This window comes from Schistocerca nitens, chromosome 6 (assembly GCF_023898315.1).
Source record: "Schistocerca nitens isolate TAMUIC-IGC-003100 chromosome 6, iqSchNite1.1, whole genome shotgun sequence".
NCBI classification, from domain to species: Eukaryota; Metazoa; Arthropoda; class Insecta; order Orthoptera; family Acrididae; genus Schistocerca; species Schistocerca nitens.
The window spans coordinates 576,102,800-576,117,630 of NC_064619.1; the positions used below are offsets into that span (position 1 = coordinate 576,102,800).

At 40.7% G+C, this 14,831-nt stretch overlaps 1 protein-coding gene and 1 non-coding gene across 2 annotated transcripts in view; both read left to right on the top strand.

Moving 5' to 3' along the window:
- Positions 1-14,831, top strand: part of LOC126263482 (monocarboxylate transporter 12) — a 748,493-nt gene that overhangs the window by 416,959 nt on the left and 316,703 nt on the right. The gene's annotated exons all lie outside the window — the stretch shown is intronic.
- Positions 9,992-10,063, top strand: Trnat-agu (transfer RNA threonine (anticodon AGU)). Its single transcript has one exon. It is a non-coding gene; the product is annotated as a tRNA-Thr (tRNA).

Here is a 14,831-nt window from a genome sequence, read left to right on the forward strand (position 1 = left end):
ATTCAGGTTTAGCGTGAATACCTCATCCGGAGAATAAAGACTCTTATTTGGGAACAACGAAATTCAAAATATTGTCCAACCATCCTAACTTGTGTGTTCTGTGTTTTCCATAAATAACTTATAGCGAAGGACGTGGCAACACTGACTTGTAGGTTCCCGTAGTCTCGAAATATCGGTAATGTATTCGCACAGTATGCTTTGCAGCCCCTGCTCTTTGCAACAAGATCAGTAACGGATCAACAGAAGACAGTAAATCCGCTTATGACTGTAATTCATCGTGCAACTACACCAGCGACGAAGGTGTTTATACCGTTATAATTGCTGGTTGATCTTCTAATTCAAATTATTCTTTGTTAAGTTCTTTACCTTTTGTTGCTCAAACAAGTTCATATTTTATTTATTTATTTTCCTAAATGCATTATTACAAATATTTACCAACAACAACTACAATTTAACGTCACCAAGTCGGTATCGTAACTTTACTGAAAAATATGTTTATATTTTTATACATACTGATTTAGAAAGCGACGACGCGTACAAAATTATTTAGCGTCTGAATAATATTGGGTTCAAATGGCTCTAAACACTATGGGACTTAACATCTGTGGTCATCAGTCCCCTAGACTTAGAACTACTTAAACCTAACTAACCTAAGGACATCACACACATCCATGCCCGAGGCAGGATTCGAACCTGCGAGCGCAGCAGCAGCGCGGTTGCGGACTGAAGCGCCTAGAACCGCTCGACCACAACGGCCGGCAATAATATTGGGTTAATGCGTAAGTTCTAGCGTTTTTCCTAACACAACAGATATAAAAACACAGGCTTTAGTCGATAATAATACATTCTCCTTCACTGTTTACAACAGTCTTTCAACGCTGAAGTAAGTTTCCGATTCCGTGACTGCAAAAATCACGTGTTTTTGAGGCGAGTCGAGCCATGTTCGGGTCGCGTTTTCATCCGGAAAGGAAATTCCTTGAAGGTTGTTCGATACAGACCAGAAAAGGTGAAAATCAGAGGGCGTAAGATCAGTTGAATAAGGTGTGTGTGTGGAATGACTTCCCAACCTAACTCCCGTATAGCGTTTTTTTTTTTTTTTTTTTTTTTTCTTCAGTCCAGCAGAATTCAGCTGGGCGGTATAGCGGAGTAGCAACAAATGCGACTGAGGTCATCAGTCCCCTGGACTTAGAACTACTCAAACCTAACTAACCTAAGGACGTCGCACACATCCATGCCCGAGGCAGGATTCGAACCTGCGACCGTAGGAGAACGCGGTTCCGGACTGACGCGCCTAGAACCGCTCGGCCACAGCAGCCGGCGCAGCAGCAACACCTGACGCAATCTTCCTGGTCGTTGTTCTCGTACTACGTCTGCAACACATCTCAGTTGTTGACAATAAATGTGAACAGTGATGATTACACCCCGGGTGAAGCAATTCTTAGTACACCACACTGTCGCTGATACAACAGATGCATATCAGTCCCTTTTGTGGATGGCCACAGGTCTTTGTACGGGGAGCTGCTGCTTCGTTTGGACTAAATCATTTGTTTCTTTTCCTGATATTAGCATAAAGGCACCATTTCTCGTCACCAGCTGCGACACTGGATAGGAATGGTCGGTTTTGTTCACGATCCAATTGATGAAGAGCAAGCAGAGATGCGCAGATGTGGGCATCCGCTAATTTTTGTGATTTTGGCTTAGAGCAGGGGTCTCCAAACTACTGCCCGCGGGCCGAAACTGGCCCGCGAGGGCCGGCAAACCGGCCCGCGTTAGCTGGCCGGACATCCCCGGTATCCGGCCCGCCAAATATTTGAGGTGGTACCTATACTGCCAACAATTGAGTATCGAGGCCTATCGCGACCAATACACCGCGACATTGGCTGTGCTACTCGCTACAAGACTACATAACTAAACTTACTGTTGCGCCGCTTGAAATAACAATGCGTTGACATACTCTACCTCTGTTACGTCTCGCAGTAATAGTGTTGCTAACAATGATTTTGAGATTTCGTTAACTTTGCAGGACGCTTTCGGGAAGAATGTGCAGTGACATACTTTTTTGTCGGTGAAATTCTCCAGAATAAAATACGCCAGAATTTCGGTCAGGTAAGTCCACCAAGCAAAATTAAATAAAAATCGTAGTCCGTTTCAGTGCTAGCTATTCCCACAACCTTAGATTTTTGCGATTTTGTCTTCCCTTTAGCCTTACATTACGGTGATCATGGAGTGCTAAGGAGCTTTAATCCCACTAAGCAGATCTTAGCCCTTATGACATCGTGGAGGAGTCAACGTGGCCCGCGGACTAAAAAGTTTGGAGACCCCTGGCTTAGAGTATGCTTTTCCTGTACACACGATTTGAGAACCTTACCCATCGCATGCAAATGTCGCACAATAGTGGAATGATCACAGTTCATGAGATCTCTCAGTTCTCGAGTACAGTTAAGAGGATTAATGTGGAGTAATGCGTTTAAACGATCTTCATCAAACCCTGAAAGCCTTCCTGAATGTAGAGAGTCACTAATGTTGGAACGAATCTCCTTAAAACGAAAAAAAGACCATTTGATTGCCGTGTTCTACCCAACCATATCCCCGCACACGGCACAAATGTTTCTGGCTGCATCCGCCGTTGCAACTCCTCTATTGAACTCGCACAGAAGAATATATCGGAATGTTCCCGATTCTCCACTTCGCACTCCATTTTCTAGCGTCCACAGCTGAATACTCCAAATGACAAAGTGACAGTATGTAAAATCAAATAGTAATAGTGAAGTACAAATAAAAAATGACAATCGATAGATAAACCATAGCAGCCGGAATAACAACAAGCAAAACAAAACTACGAACTTATGTACTAAATTTATGAGTAGACACATTTTTCATTCACGTTTTGTCTGTGGAAGTACCAACAAGGTTTTCGTACATCACAGCTGCTTCGTTTCGCTGAATAAAAAGGTCTTCAGTACTAGATTCGCTCATCGGCTTGGCTCGAATGCTTTCACTTCTTAGTGTCAGTGGCCTGTTAGGCATCATTTTTCTTGCCTAATTTCTTCTTCCTGCATGAGGCATTTCACAAGGTGTTAATGCAGGCGTTAAATAGTGGAATATTTTCACTCTTTAAAGTTCATTGTTATTTGCATCCGAATGGTTGTAAATTATCCAGTATTATGAACATTAACATGTTATGAAACGAAGGGAAGTGAGTATTAAGGAAGAAACACTGTGTTGGAAACTCTGGTGACACGCATTATGGAAGCAAACAACACATCCAAACGAAGGAGATAGGAAGGACTGCTACTAAAGAGTTTATCTCCAGTAAAAGAAAATACTTAAGCTCATAAGTAATTTGTTGATACTTTGAGTGAATCTGAAGCATCCAGTGTCCACACAGCAACTGCTAATGTAATAGCCGAATTGATGATAATTTGGGATCTGTATCCTACATGCGACTTATCTCTTTTTTTTCCTGCTTTGTAATAATTTACACTACAAATATTGCATATTTTATCTTAATTTTATACTTCAGTAACAGACGTCGACGTAACTGTAATTAATGCACAGGGAGTTCACTTAACGGCAGGTGAACAACAATTATTCCTTTACACACTGCTTTTCTGGCCCTTCACTACCGGAATATTTGATCTCTGTAATTTTTCTATGTTTAATAAATCTTGTCTACTGAACCTGAACTGGACTACTATTCTTTATAACAAGTGTATTTCTGTTATGCTGAACAATGCAAATAGTGTAATAACGAAAGCACTATTTGATAAATGATTTGTCAGAACTGAAGCTGTGTAATTATGTTTTTAACTAACTTTTCCAAAATAGTTAGAAAACTAAATAAGCTATCTTGTGAAACTACGTATTGTGCGGTACACCAAACAGTGCTACAATATGTGGCCTCACAATACGTAACAATTCCAACACACCAGCCAACAGGATAAAAGTGCTACATAAAATTACCAAAAGAATTCTGAAACGGTAAATAACCAAAATGTATCGACTAAGAGTCGTGTGAAGTTACGTACGCAGTCTAACTAAGGAAACTTCCAAAACACTTACGGATACACAAGCAAATGAAACACTGCAGTGTGAGAATAAAACTGTTTGCATATAAAAGGAAATCTGAAATTAGCTTCACCTAAACTGAATCTGATAAATAACTTTGAAAACCAAAGTTGACTGTGAATGATCTAACTGTTAACCTGACTGTGCTGTAGAAGTGACCCTAACAAATTTTTATGGCTTACCTTTGGCAACGGAAACTAGGTACTGCTGAAAGTGATAAACATAAAATACGAAGCGCAACAGCAAGTAAGCTGAAAGGAAAGAGAAAACTTTGTGCAGTGTAGTGCAAGGACATGCAGCTATTTTAAGCAGCTCGTGCTTCAATCACTGTATTCCGCAAAGTGCAATGCGGCAATTCAAATAATCAGAAAACATGAAATTCTTTCTTTCAAGGCCGCTCAGTAGCGTTGCGAATACCCGACTCTTTCTCTAGCTCAGAGCCATTTCTTTCTCTAGCTTAGCTTAGAATGCTCACTGCAACGACAATGCTACCCCAACTTAAAACCAAAGATCATAGTGCTTATACTCCGAACCTCTGTGGCGTAACATATTGACTATCGAAAACTACTGTTTGAAAAATGTTTATCGTACAAAGATGAAATATGACACATTCAGTGAAAACAGAAAACTCACTTCACTTTCCTTGAATACCAAAAATAAACTAGAAACTTTACAACTCTTGATAATGTGTACTTGAAGGTAATCTGTTAGATATTGAAATAGCTAGTAACTGGATTTGAATGAAAATAAATGAAAAAAAAACAAGGAAATTGTGAGACAAGTTTACCGAAAAACTTAGTAGAATCTTTCTTGTATATGTAACATCCAGTATGGTTCTATCACTGAGCTGAATATGCCTTTACATATTTCTGAACAGTACCGACATAAAATCACAAGTTCTGAATCTTTGAATCTTTGCAAACCAGAATTATGGATTTCACTGCTCATAACTATTTTAGTAAAGTTGAAGATCGGTTGTATAGTCGTTGAATTTTAATCCTGAAATGTAGTGCAAGTAATTAACGGTCCTTAACATGCAATGAAATATTGCACCTTCACTTAACTGGTAGTGTGCTTTGTCTGCGGTCTGTTGTGTGTGTGTGTGTGTGTGTGTGTGTGGTGTGTGCGCAAAAGAGCGTGTCTTAAGGTAGGTGAAGTGTCGTGATGAAATGCCGTGTTGTTGTAAAGTGCATTATTCAATCCGCGGCTTACAGATACAAGATAAATTCTCCTTTTTGCATGGTACGTTTATTTCTAAAGCTTTTTGGTTAATGTTTTGTTCGTTCGCCCTTAGTTATCCTTGTATTTTGAATATATTACACATTTTCGTAACAAAATTAAAAACTGATACGAGTTCACTCACTCCAGAGCCATGGCAATTATTTAAATAATCCAACTACAAAGAAATGTGATATTTCTAAATTGGGGCACGCAATATATTTTTCAAAAAACTTATTATTCACAAATTTATGGATCATATTGAATGTACCGGGTGATCAAAAAGTCAGTATAAATTTGAAAACTTAATAAACCACGGAATAATGTAGATAGAAAGGTAAAAATTGACACACATGCTTCGAATGACGTGGGGTTTTATTAGAACAAAAAACAAAAACAAAGTATTGTTAGACGCGTGAAAGATCTCTTGCGCGCGTCGTTTGGTGATGATCGTGTGCTCAGCCGCCACTTTCATCATGCTTGGCCTCCCAGGTCCCCGGACCTCAGTACATGCGATTATTGGCTTTGGGGTTACCTGAAGTCGCAAGTGTATCGTGATCGACCGACATCTCTAGGGATGCTGAAAGACAACATCCGACGCCAATGCCTCACCATAACTCCGGACATGCTTTACAGTGCTATTCACAACATTATTCCTCGACTACAGCTATTGTTGAGGAATGATGGTGGACATATTGAGCATTTCCTGTAAAGAACATTATCTTTCCTTTGTCTTAGTTTGTTATGCTAATTATTACTATTCTGATCAGATGCGCCATCTGTCGGACATTTTTTGAACGTTTGTATTTTTTTGGTTCTAATAAAACCCCATGTCATTCCAAGCATGTGTGTCAATTTGTACCTTTCTATCTACATTATTCCGTGATTTAATCAGTTTTCAAAGTTATACTGACTTTTTGATCACCCGGTATTTACAACTTATCGGTTCCGACTCTTAGGATTCATCATAATAATCAGTATCTTGTTACAAAAGTAACATGAAAGAACAGAAATCAAACTTTACATCAATTTGACCTGTCAAGTGTCTAAGATGGGCATTAAGACACTATTCGACCTATTAAATTTTGTAACACGAGATACTATATCTTTTGATGATGACTCGTACCGTTCGAAAACCGTAAACTGTTGCAAATTATCCGTACTGTATCTATTGATGACTCGTACGAGTCGAAAACCGTAAAGTGCTGCAAATTCATCGAATGCAGTCAATAGAGTTGTGTACAATAAGAAAAAAACCTTCTTTAACCAGACTACACTTGAAGAAGGACCCCATGAGGCCGAGAGTGCACCGTGTAACGCAATAAAATGCATTGAGATTTGCGGGAGGTGTATTATATGCCTCCTATGAATGTAGTTTTGCCTCAAGAAGTGTAGCAATGTCGTCAGACACATAATCTTGACGTCACACTATTAGCTGCTAGTAAACGGCCTCGTGCCGAGGAGAAAGAAAAGCAGTGAGTGTCACGCTGAAGGCGAAGACAGATTGTGGCATTGTCCAAAGTATTGTGTGCGTTGCGATACGAGCGCCGGCTCTTGAGAACTGGGTGTACCTACTGACTAATCGCCACCAGATAAGGCGCTAGGGCCTCTGGGCGCCGCTGCCGCTTTAAGTGTAGATATACGTCACATGGTGGACATGGGAAAACACACACACACACACACACACACACACACACACACACACACACACACTTGTCTCATACCGGGAAAACTTTATGCTGGAAACGGACACTAGTTCCGATGGAAATCAGGAACGCGTTTGCTCCAAGCTGCGTCGGCATTCGCTAAGAAGTGATAATGAGATCGAAGGTCAACAAACTGTCGGTGGTCATCACGAGACCGCGGGCAAGTTTCCAAATGTAATGCCTGCTCTAGAACGATTATCTCCCCCCGCCCCTCCAAATTCTCGATGTATGTTATTTTTTATGTACAGGGGTTGCACAAAAATATGAAAACATCGCGAGAAATTCATGTCTGAACATAAATGCAGGCGATACCCATGCCTGCAGATTGTACTTGGCCACAAATGACACCGGTATAATGTCCTCAATACGTTGCAAGTGTCAGAATGGTGTTCTGTGTATTTGTGAGCGCATTATGCCGGAGCTCTGTGCATTCGAACGTGGGGCAATTGTTGCTCGTATTTTGGATGCTTCCGTAACGAAGTTAGCCGAAGTGTTTGGTGTTTCAAGCGGCACCACATGGAGGACTTACACGGAATACAGGGAAAGCGGGATAACATCGTTCGCCAAGTCACAATGCGGACGAAAGCGTCTATGAGTGATCGTGGCAGACGGACATAGAAAAGTGTTGTGACGAAAAATAAGAGGACGAGAGCTGCAAAAGTCACTGTAGAAATGAATGTCGCACTCGCGATGCCTGTCAGCACCAAAACAACACGAATGGAGATCCAGAAGCCGGGAATTTGCAGGCCGAGCTGTAATTTCAAAACCACTCATCTGTGATGGAAATTCCCGCAATAAGAAAACGTGGTGCCGAAGCCATAAAACCCGCACTATGGGGCAATGGAAGAAGGTCATTTGATCGGATGTCTTGTTGCAAACTGTTTCCAACTTCTGACTGAGTTTGCGTCCCAACAGTGAAACAGGCGGGGTTTCAGTGATAGTCTGGTCAGCTATATCGTCGCAAGGTCGCATTACTGCCATGCATCGTGTGACTGTTTTGGCTGATCAGATCCATGCCGAGATACAGTGTTTGTTCCTCCTTGGTGATGCTATTGTTCCAAGACGACAGACCTCCTCTTCATATAGTTCGCATCGTCCAGGACACGTTTTGTGAGCACCAGGATGAATTGTCGCATCCCCCTAGTCGTGACAGTCACCAGATCTCAATCCTGTCGAACCTTTGATTTTCTGTTTCAGGGAGAAGGTTGCGTAACCGTTATCCACCTCCATCATCATTACTGGAACACATGAAATGGGGAGATGACAAAGGTTCTTCACAACACAAAAAAGTGAATTTGTTTTCTGGTAGTGAATTGATGTGTGCTAAAATCTAACACTTATATATGGAAGAACAAGAAGAGCGGCGCGGGGTTAGCCGAGCGGTGTAGGGGGCTGCAGTTATGGACTGTGCGGCTATTCCCGGCGGAGGTTCGAGTCCTCCCTCGGGTATGGGTGTGTGTGTTTGTCCTTAGGATAATTTAGGTTAAGTAGTGTGTAAGCTTAGGGACTAATGACCTTAGCAGTTAAGTCCCATAAGATTTCACACATTTGAACAGAAAGAATGACGTAAACAACAAAAAAACCGTGAGTAACGACAAGAATTAATACTGTTTATAGTAGTATGTTAAAGTATGCCAACTGTTCATGATCCTATCATACAAAATCGTAAGAGAAAAAAAAACATATTATTACAATCGCCACTGAAGATGATTTAGAATAATATGCAATGTGTTTAGTGTTAATAAGACTTTCATCACAGTTGCAAAAGACAGTATTTAACCTATACAATTGGTACAAGATTCCACTGGGAACCATACATTCTGAGACGACTGGTAGCTGTTTTGAATACCAACGGTTTTCCTAGACCGTATTAAGCGTGGTATTTTTGGTGTTTCCATATTTCTGTCCACCCACTGTGCAGTACCTCACAAGGTGCGCTAGTACTTTCGAATAACTAATCGATTCTGTATGGTACTCTTCTGGCACTAAGTTAGAAATGGTATTTTTAACGGAATGTGTGTTTATCCATGTCAGTAAAGTGATTCCTGTAGCTTGAAAAGATAATGTTCTGTGGTCCATATCCCAGCTACTTACTGAAAATACGTCAATGCACCACAAACACCTGCGGATGTGGAGCAATCGGCATCCCGGGTCACATCGTGTGGAAGTATGCTGTGAGACAAGATGTCAGAGACCAGGTCAGCAGCACATTTAGTATTGCAACAGCCTATAACATAAAAGGAATGAAGATGTGTGACACAAGCTGAACAGAGTGACAGTCAAAATATCAGGTTATGAATTGCACGCTTACATGGTGGAGACACAGCCAAGAAGGTGTCATTCATCATGACAACGAGACGCACCATGACCGAACATCCACCTACAACAACCTTCCAGAAGCAAAGAAGTGATGAGCCTCGGGGAAGATGTTAAGTCCCATAGTGCTCAGAGCCATTTGAACCATTTTGTGTTCTTGTATGTAGATAACAGGCTGAAAGGAAATACAAATAAATAAATATTAAAAGAATCTAGTTCTTTCAGATGGAATATAAGCTCAGTTTGACTAAGGATTGAGGAAGAAATTGAATTGACGTTGCAATTTTCTAAGGGACCACACAGGTGTTCGATTGCGTAGATTTAGGGAAACCAAGAAAGAGTTAAATAATATTGTCATAGGGGCAGGAGAATCTTTTTCTTCCCGAATAAGTTTTCAGTGTATTAACCATTATTCAACCTCAGTCGGCCATGTTGTTGGTAGTCTATGGCGTACCAGTAGTACGATAAAGAGGGAATCACTATGTTGATGAAATGTTGTATGTCGACTGTTCCGCAGCTTGCATTTACTGTATAAAAGACGTTAATATACCTTAAGCTGAACTAGAGATTGTACTTTATTCATCAGACAGGTATTGGACATTCACTGACGCTTATATAACACCAAAGATGGTTCATGCTTGAGGCGTGCTAGGGTAGTGTGTGCAGAAGTGCAAAGCTACTTTGCCAGGGTGGCGTAGTGGTTAGCGCATCTGCCTAGTGAGCAGGAGACTTGGGTTCTAATCCCACCCTTGGTACCAATTTTCATGCGTCGCTTCATTCTCCATATATACTTCATAGATTTTTGAGGCTTGAAAAGGTCTCTGGAACCATATACCTTCATTACATTTAGTTCGTAATCTGTAACACAGGTAACAAGTTTCATCTGATGATATGTGCGGTTGTAATTAAATTCTCGGATCTGTAACTACTGTACGTGTGATATCACTGGCATTTCTTGTGAAACTGCCCCATTTTCTGTTTCTAATGAGTTCATTGTTGACGGTAAATTAATTTGCAATAGTGTGCGATATGGAATAATAGCAATAGATTAAACAGGAGGACATAAGCTTGAAATGTTGTAGGACATTTAACCGTCGTAAGTAATTCAGCGAACTGCAACGGAGCTGCGAACTAAACAAGATTACGTCAGTACAAGAAATACACTTTACGATATTCGCTCCCCTATGCGGCTGTAGAAGCTTTATTTGGGATTCCATTATAGACGATGGAGAAATATCCTAAAAAGATTTTCATTTGCCAGAGACATTTATTTAAGTTTAATTATTATAAAAGCAAGGAATGGTTGTGAGTGTATTGCATGCCTCTACACCGAATTTCTGTGTGTGGCTGTTGGACCAAATGATCTGTACCGGTATTATTCGATGTTGCTTTGAACTAGTTGCCTCGAAACCTCAATTTGGTGTTGAATTTCTGTATTCTTGGCATTTCTAACACAGAAAACACATATAGTGAAACAAATCAACACAGCAGTAACAACGAAGCATACGTGTTACAAATTCCGAAAACAAGAAGTAAACAAGTATATCATAAGATCTTCAGTTGTAATTGAGTCACAGCCTTCTAGATACTCCTTCACTTAGGTTACAGTAGCCAGAACCTTCTAGAATACACCTTATCTGAAATCTGAAGCAAGTAAGGAAAACACATATATGTCACATATTCTTAAGAAATTTGAAATGACAGGAGCGTGGCATGTATGCAACATGACGTTCAAACTGTGTTTACGAACAAACATAAAATGAAAACGTCCATAAACTATACATTTTTGTAATGTGCATGAAATGTTGTTTTCTATAGAGCATAAATATTTTTTTCAAATTTTTGGTCGTTTTTCATGAGCCAGTCGTCGTACCGGTTTCACAGAAGGGGCACTATGAATCGCAGCAAAAACTGATGACTTCTTTGCTGGTAATAACTTTGCGGGAAAAACTGAGATGAAGCCAGTCCGAGTCGACAAACATTGAAGGCGGCAGAAAACTTACAAACGCTCTTTCACAACAACAACGGAGCAATCAATTACAATTTTCCGACAATAGAGGGCAGAACTCGAAATTCCTCGCGAGAGCTCACATATATTTCTTTGTGCGGAAACATACCTTCTCGAAATGTGTCTCTTGCGGATACAATTATTATCAAGAGAGTGGTGTTGATATCAACCCTTTAACCCAGTGGTCGTTAATCTGCGGCCCACGGGTCGCATGGGGCTCGCGCTTCTCAGTCGTATCTTAAAATACATATTTTATTTATGGCATGGCATATACACGTATAAGACAAAAATACTGTATACACATTAATATTACAATGACAAGAAACATGTAAATGTAAAGCCACAAATTTAATACAGGCGTTAAACTACACATTAATATCTAATTGTTCACTCCACTCTGTCGCGGCTGGAGATAATTTGAGCAGGTTCACCATGTCCCCTCGTAATAACATGGATGTAGCAACTAAAGTCGCATCCTAAAAAGATCAAACAAATTCAAGAGCATCTGGAGAGTGTAGGTTTCCTGCTCAGTAAAAAACAAAAATACTTACAGATACAGTAATATTTTAAAATGTGCTTAATTTTAATTGACGTTGGTGAATTCGGCCATGAAACAAAAAAAAGTTGGTGCTTATTTTAGTGGAATCTAAGATGAAGTAACACGGCGATTGTTGAGTTATAGGATGTGACAGGGGGAATGTTTTATTGTTTGTCTTCTAGTACTGATACCTCACGACCGTGCGCGACTCTTACCGATTAACTGCTACGATATAAATTTTGAGGCGGAAGTAACGTACATTACAGAGACAGTCACCTTTACATGTGCTAATTATTTGTAGCAGGGAATATGAAATTAAATCAAGGCTTTTGTAATGTAACGCAATGAATAGAAGAGAAATTACATTCAACATATTTAGTAAACATTTATGATCGAGTCTCGTACTGCATAATGCGGTTACATAAAATTACAATGCCGTTATTAATCAAATAATCATCAACTCACCCAGATAACACAACAACACCTCGTCAGGCAGTTGCAGCATCACAACTTTGGGGTCACTGAGAGTGACAAAATCTGAGACGGAGAACAGTTGGCATGAAGTGTTCCGATTCGCCGGCCGAGGTGGCCGAGCGGTTCTAGGCGCTACAGTCTGGAGCGGCGCGACCGCTACGGTAGCAGGTTCGAATCCTGCCTCGGGCATGGATGTGTGTGATGTCCTTACGTTAGTTAGGTGTGAGTAGTTCTAAGTTCTAGGGGACTGATGACCTCAGAAGTTAAGTCCCATAGTGCTCAGAGCCATTTGAGCTAACCGGCCATTGACATTCTTCTTCTGTACTGGATGCACACGCATTGCCGGAACTCTTACGGGACTCGGTAAGATTGCCTGCCGCGAGTAATTATTGTAGTGGGCAGGGGCACTACGAATGTAGTGTGTGGACATTAAGCTGGGAATGTGAGTCTCACGGGGAGCGTGCAAGGGATAAATCCTTGCAGTCGCACTATCTTCTATGCCGTCAGTGGCTCAGATGGATAGAGCGTCTGCCATGTAAGCTGGAGATGTCGGGTTCGAGTCCCAGTCGGGGCACACATTTTCAACTGTCCCCGTTGATGTATTTCAACGCCTGTCGACAGCTTAGGGTCTTGATTTAATTATCATTTCCTGTACGTATCTTTTCATTGCATTGACTAAGAAGCTTATTTAAGAAGCTTACATTTACTGCAACGCCAAATGACTACAGACTTTAGTATGTGACATAAGTTTCAACTTGATACATCTACCAGTTCCTGAGAAACCGAGTTTTTAACAGTCGGACGGAGAGAAGGGCAGACAGACGGACAGCAATGTGATCGTATAAGAATTTCGTTTCTGCCTACTGAGGTACGGAATCCTAAAAAATTTTCCTAATGGTGCCGCCTTTTAATGATCAGTCCTTGGGGATGGCGGCCAACTTATCGCACCCTTACTATAGCTAGTCTACTGGCGGCTCGTAACATGCTAATTCATATACGTTACCAATTAATAATAAGATCGGTACATATGTAGCTGAAGATCAGATGGGTAGATCACGTAACTAATGAGGAGGTATTGAACAGAATTGGGGAGGAGCTTGTGGCACAACTTGACAAGAAGAAGAGACCGGTTGGTAGGACATGTTCTGAGGCATCAAGGGATCACAAATTTAGCGTTGGAGGGCAGTGTGGATGGTAAAAATCGTAGAGGGAGACCAAGAGATGAATACACTAAGCAGATTCAGAAGGATGTCGGTTGCAGTAGGTTAAAAAAAAAAATGGTTCAAATGGCTCTGAGCACTATGGGACTCGACTGCTGAGGTCATCAGTCCCCTAGAACATAGAACTAGTTAAACCTAACCAACCTAAGGACATCACAAACATCCATGCCCGAGGCAGGATTCGAACCTGCGACCGTAGCGGTCTTGCGGTTCCAGACTGCAGCGCCTTTAACCGCACGGCCACTTCGGCCGGCTTGCAGTAGGTAGTGGGAGATGAAGCAGCTTGTACAGGATCGAGTAGCATGGAGAGCTGCATCAAATCAGTCTCTGGACTGAAGACCACAACAACAACAACAACAACATATGTAGCCTGAGGTTTGTATTTCGTAGAAAGAGAAACTTACGAGACCGCTGTATTACTATGATAAACGCCCTTGAAAGCTTACTATGCCGCAAGCTTAACGATTCGCGCAAGAAACATAACTAAAGAAAGAGATGCATCTAATTATAATCTCTTATCTCAAAATTCTTGTTATTATTTCTTTAAAGTACGCAATAATAAGAATTGAAAACTAGAAAACTGCGGCTAGAAAAACCCACGTGAATAATTGCCTGAAAGAGAAGCAGTACGACTGCGGGACAATGTATGCATTGCAAATTACTACCAACTTTTCATTCCCGTGCGAAACTTGACGAACTTAAGCTTGTTTTGTCTGGAAATAAATTTTGTACAAGGTAACATAGCAGTTTTTGAAGAAAACGCACCAAAAATTTTATATTGGTAAGAAATAAGGTGAACCTTTTTTTCTAACAATTAATTTTATAGCAATTTTTGGCTTACTTTAATTTTTCACGTGATCATCGATGAAGCTTTAAATACTCGGTCAAACAGCATATGATTTTGTACTAGGCAGCGCATAATTCTGGTTTGACACATGCATTGTTACGCACAACCAAAGATTGTTTAATGATTTTGAGCATGGAGGTAATTTTACATCTGTGATTTTGAGCCGTGGATGAGTAAAATCTATAACGCACAAACAACGAAACGACAGTTAACAGAATAGGTTATTTAATTATATCCAAATGCAGCGCTTGAAGCGCAACGCGTTTCTACGATACGCAGTTTCATCAGCAAGCGCTTGATGTTTCAAGAGTAAAGCCCGAACGCTGAAAGGTTTTTGCAAACGTTTCATATAATTACCGCAAGAATATATTTTTCTTGTCAGCTGTGTCAGTTCAAACCAGCATGTGCGATGCACGTAAAACCGCATTGTACGTGC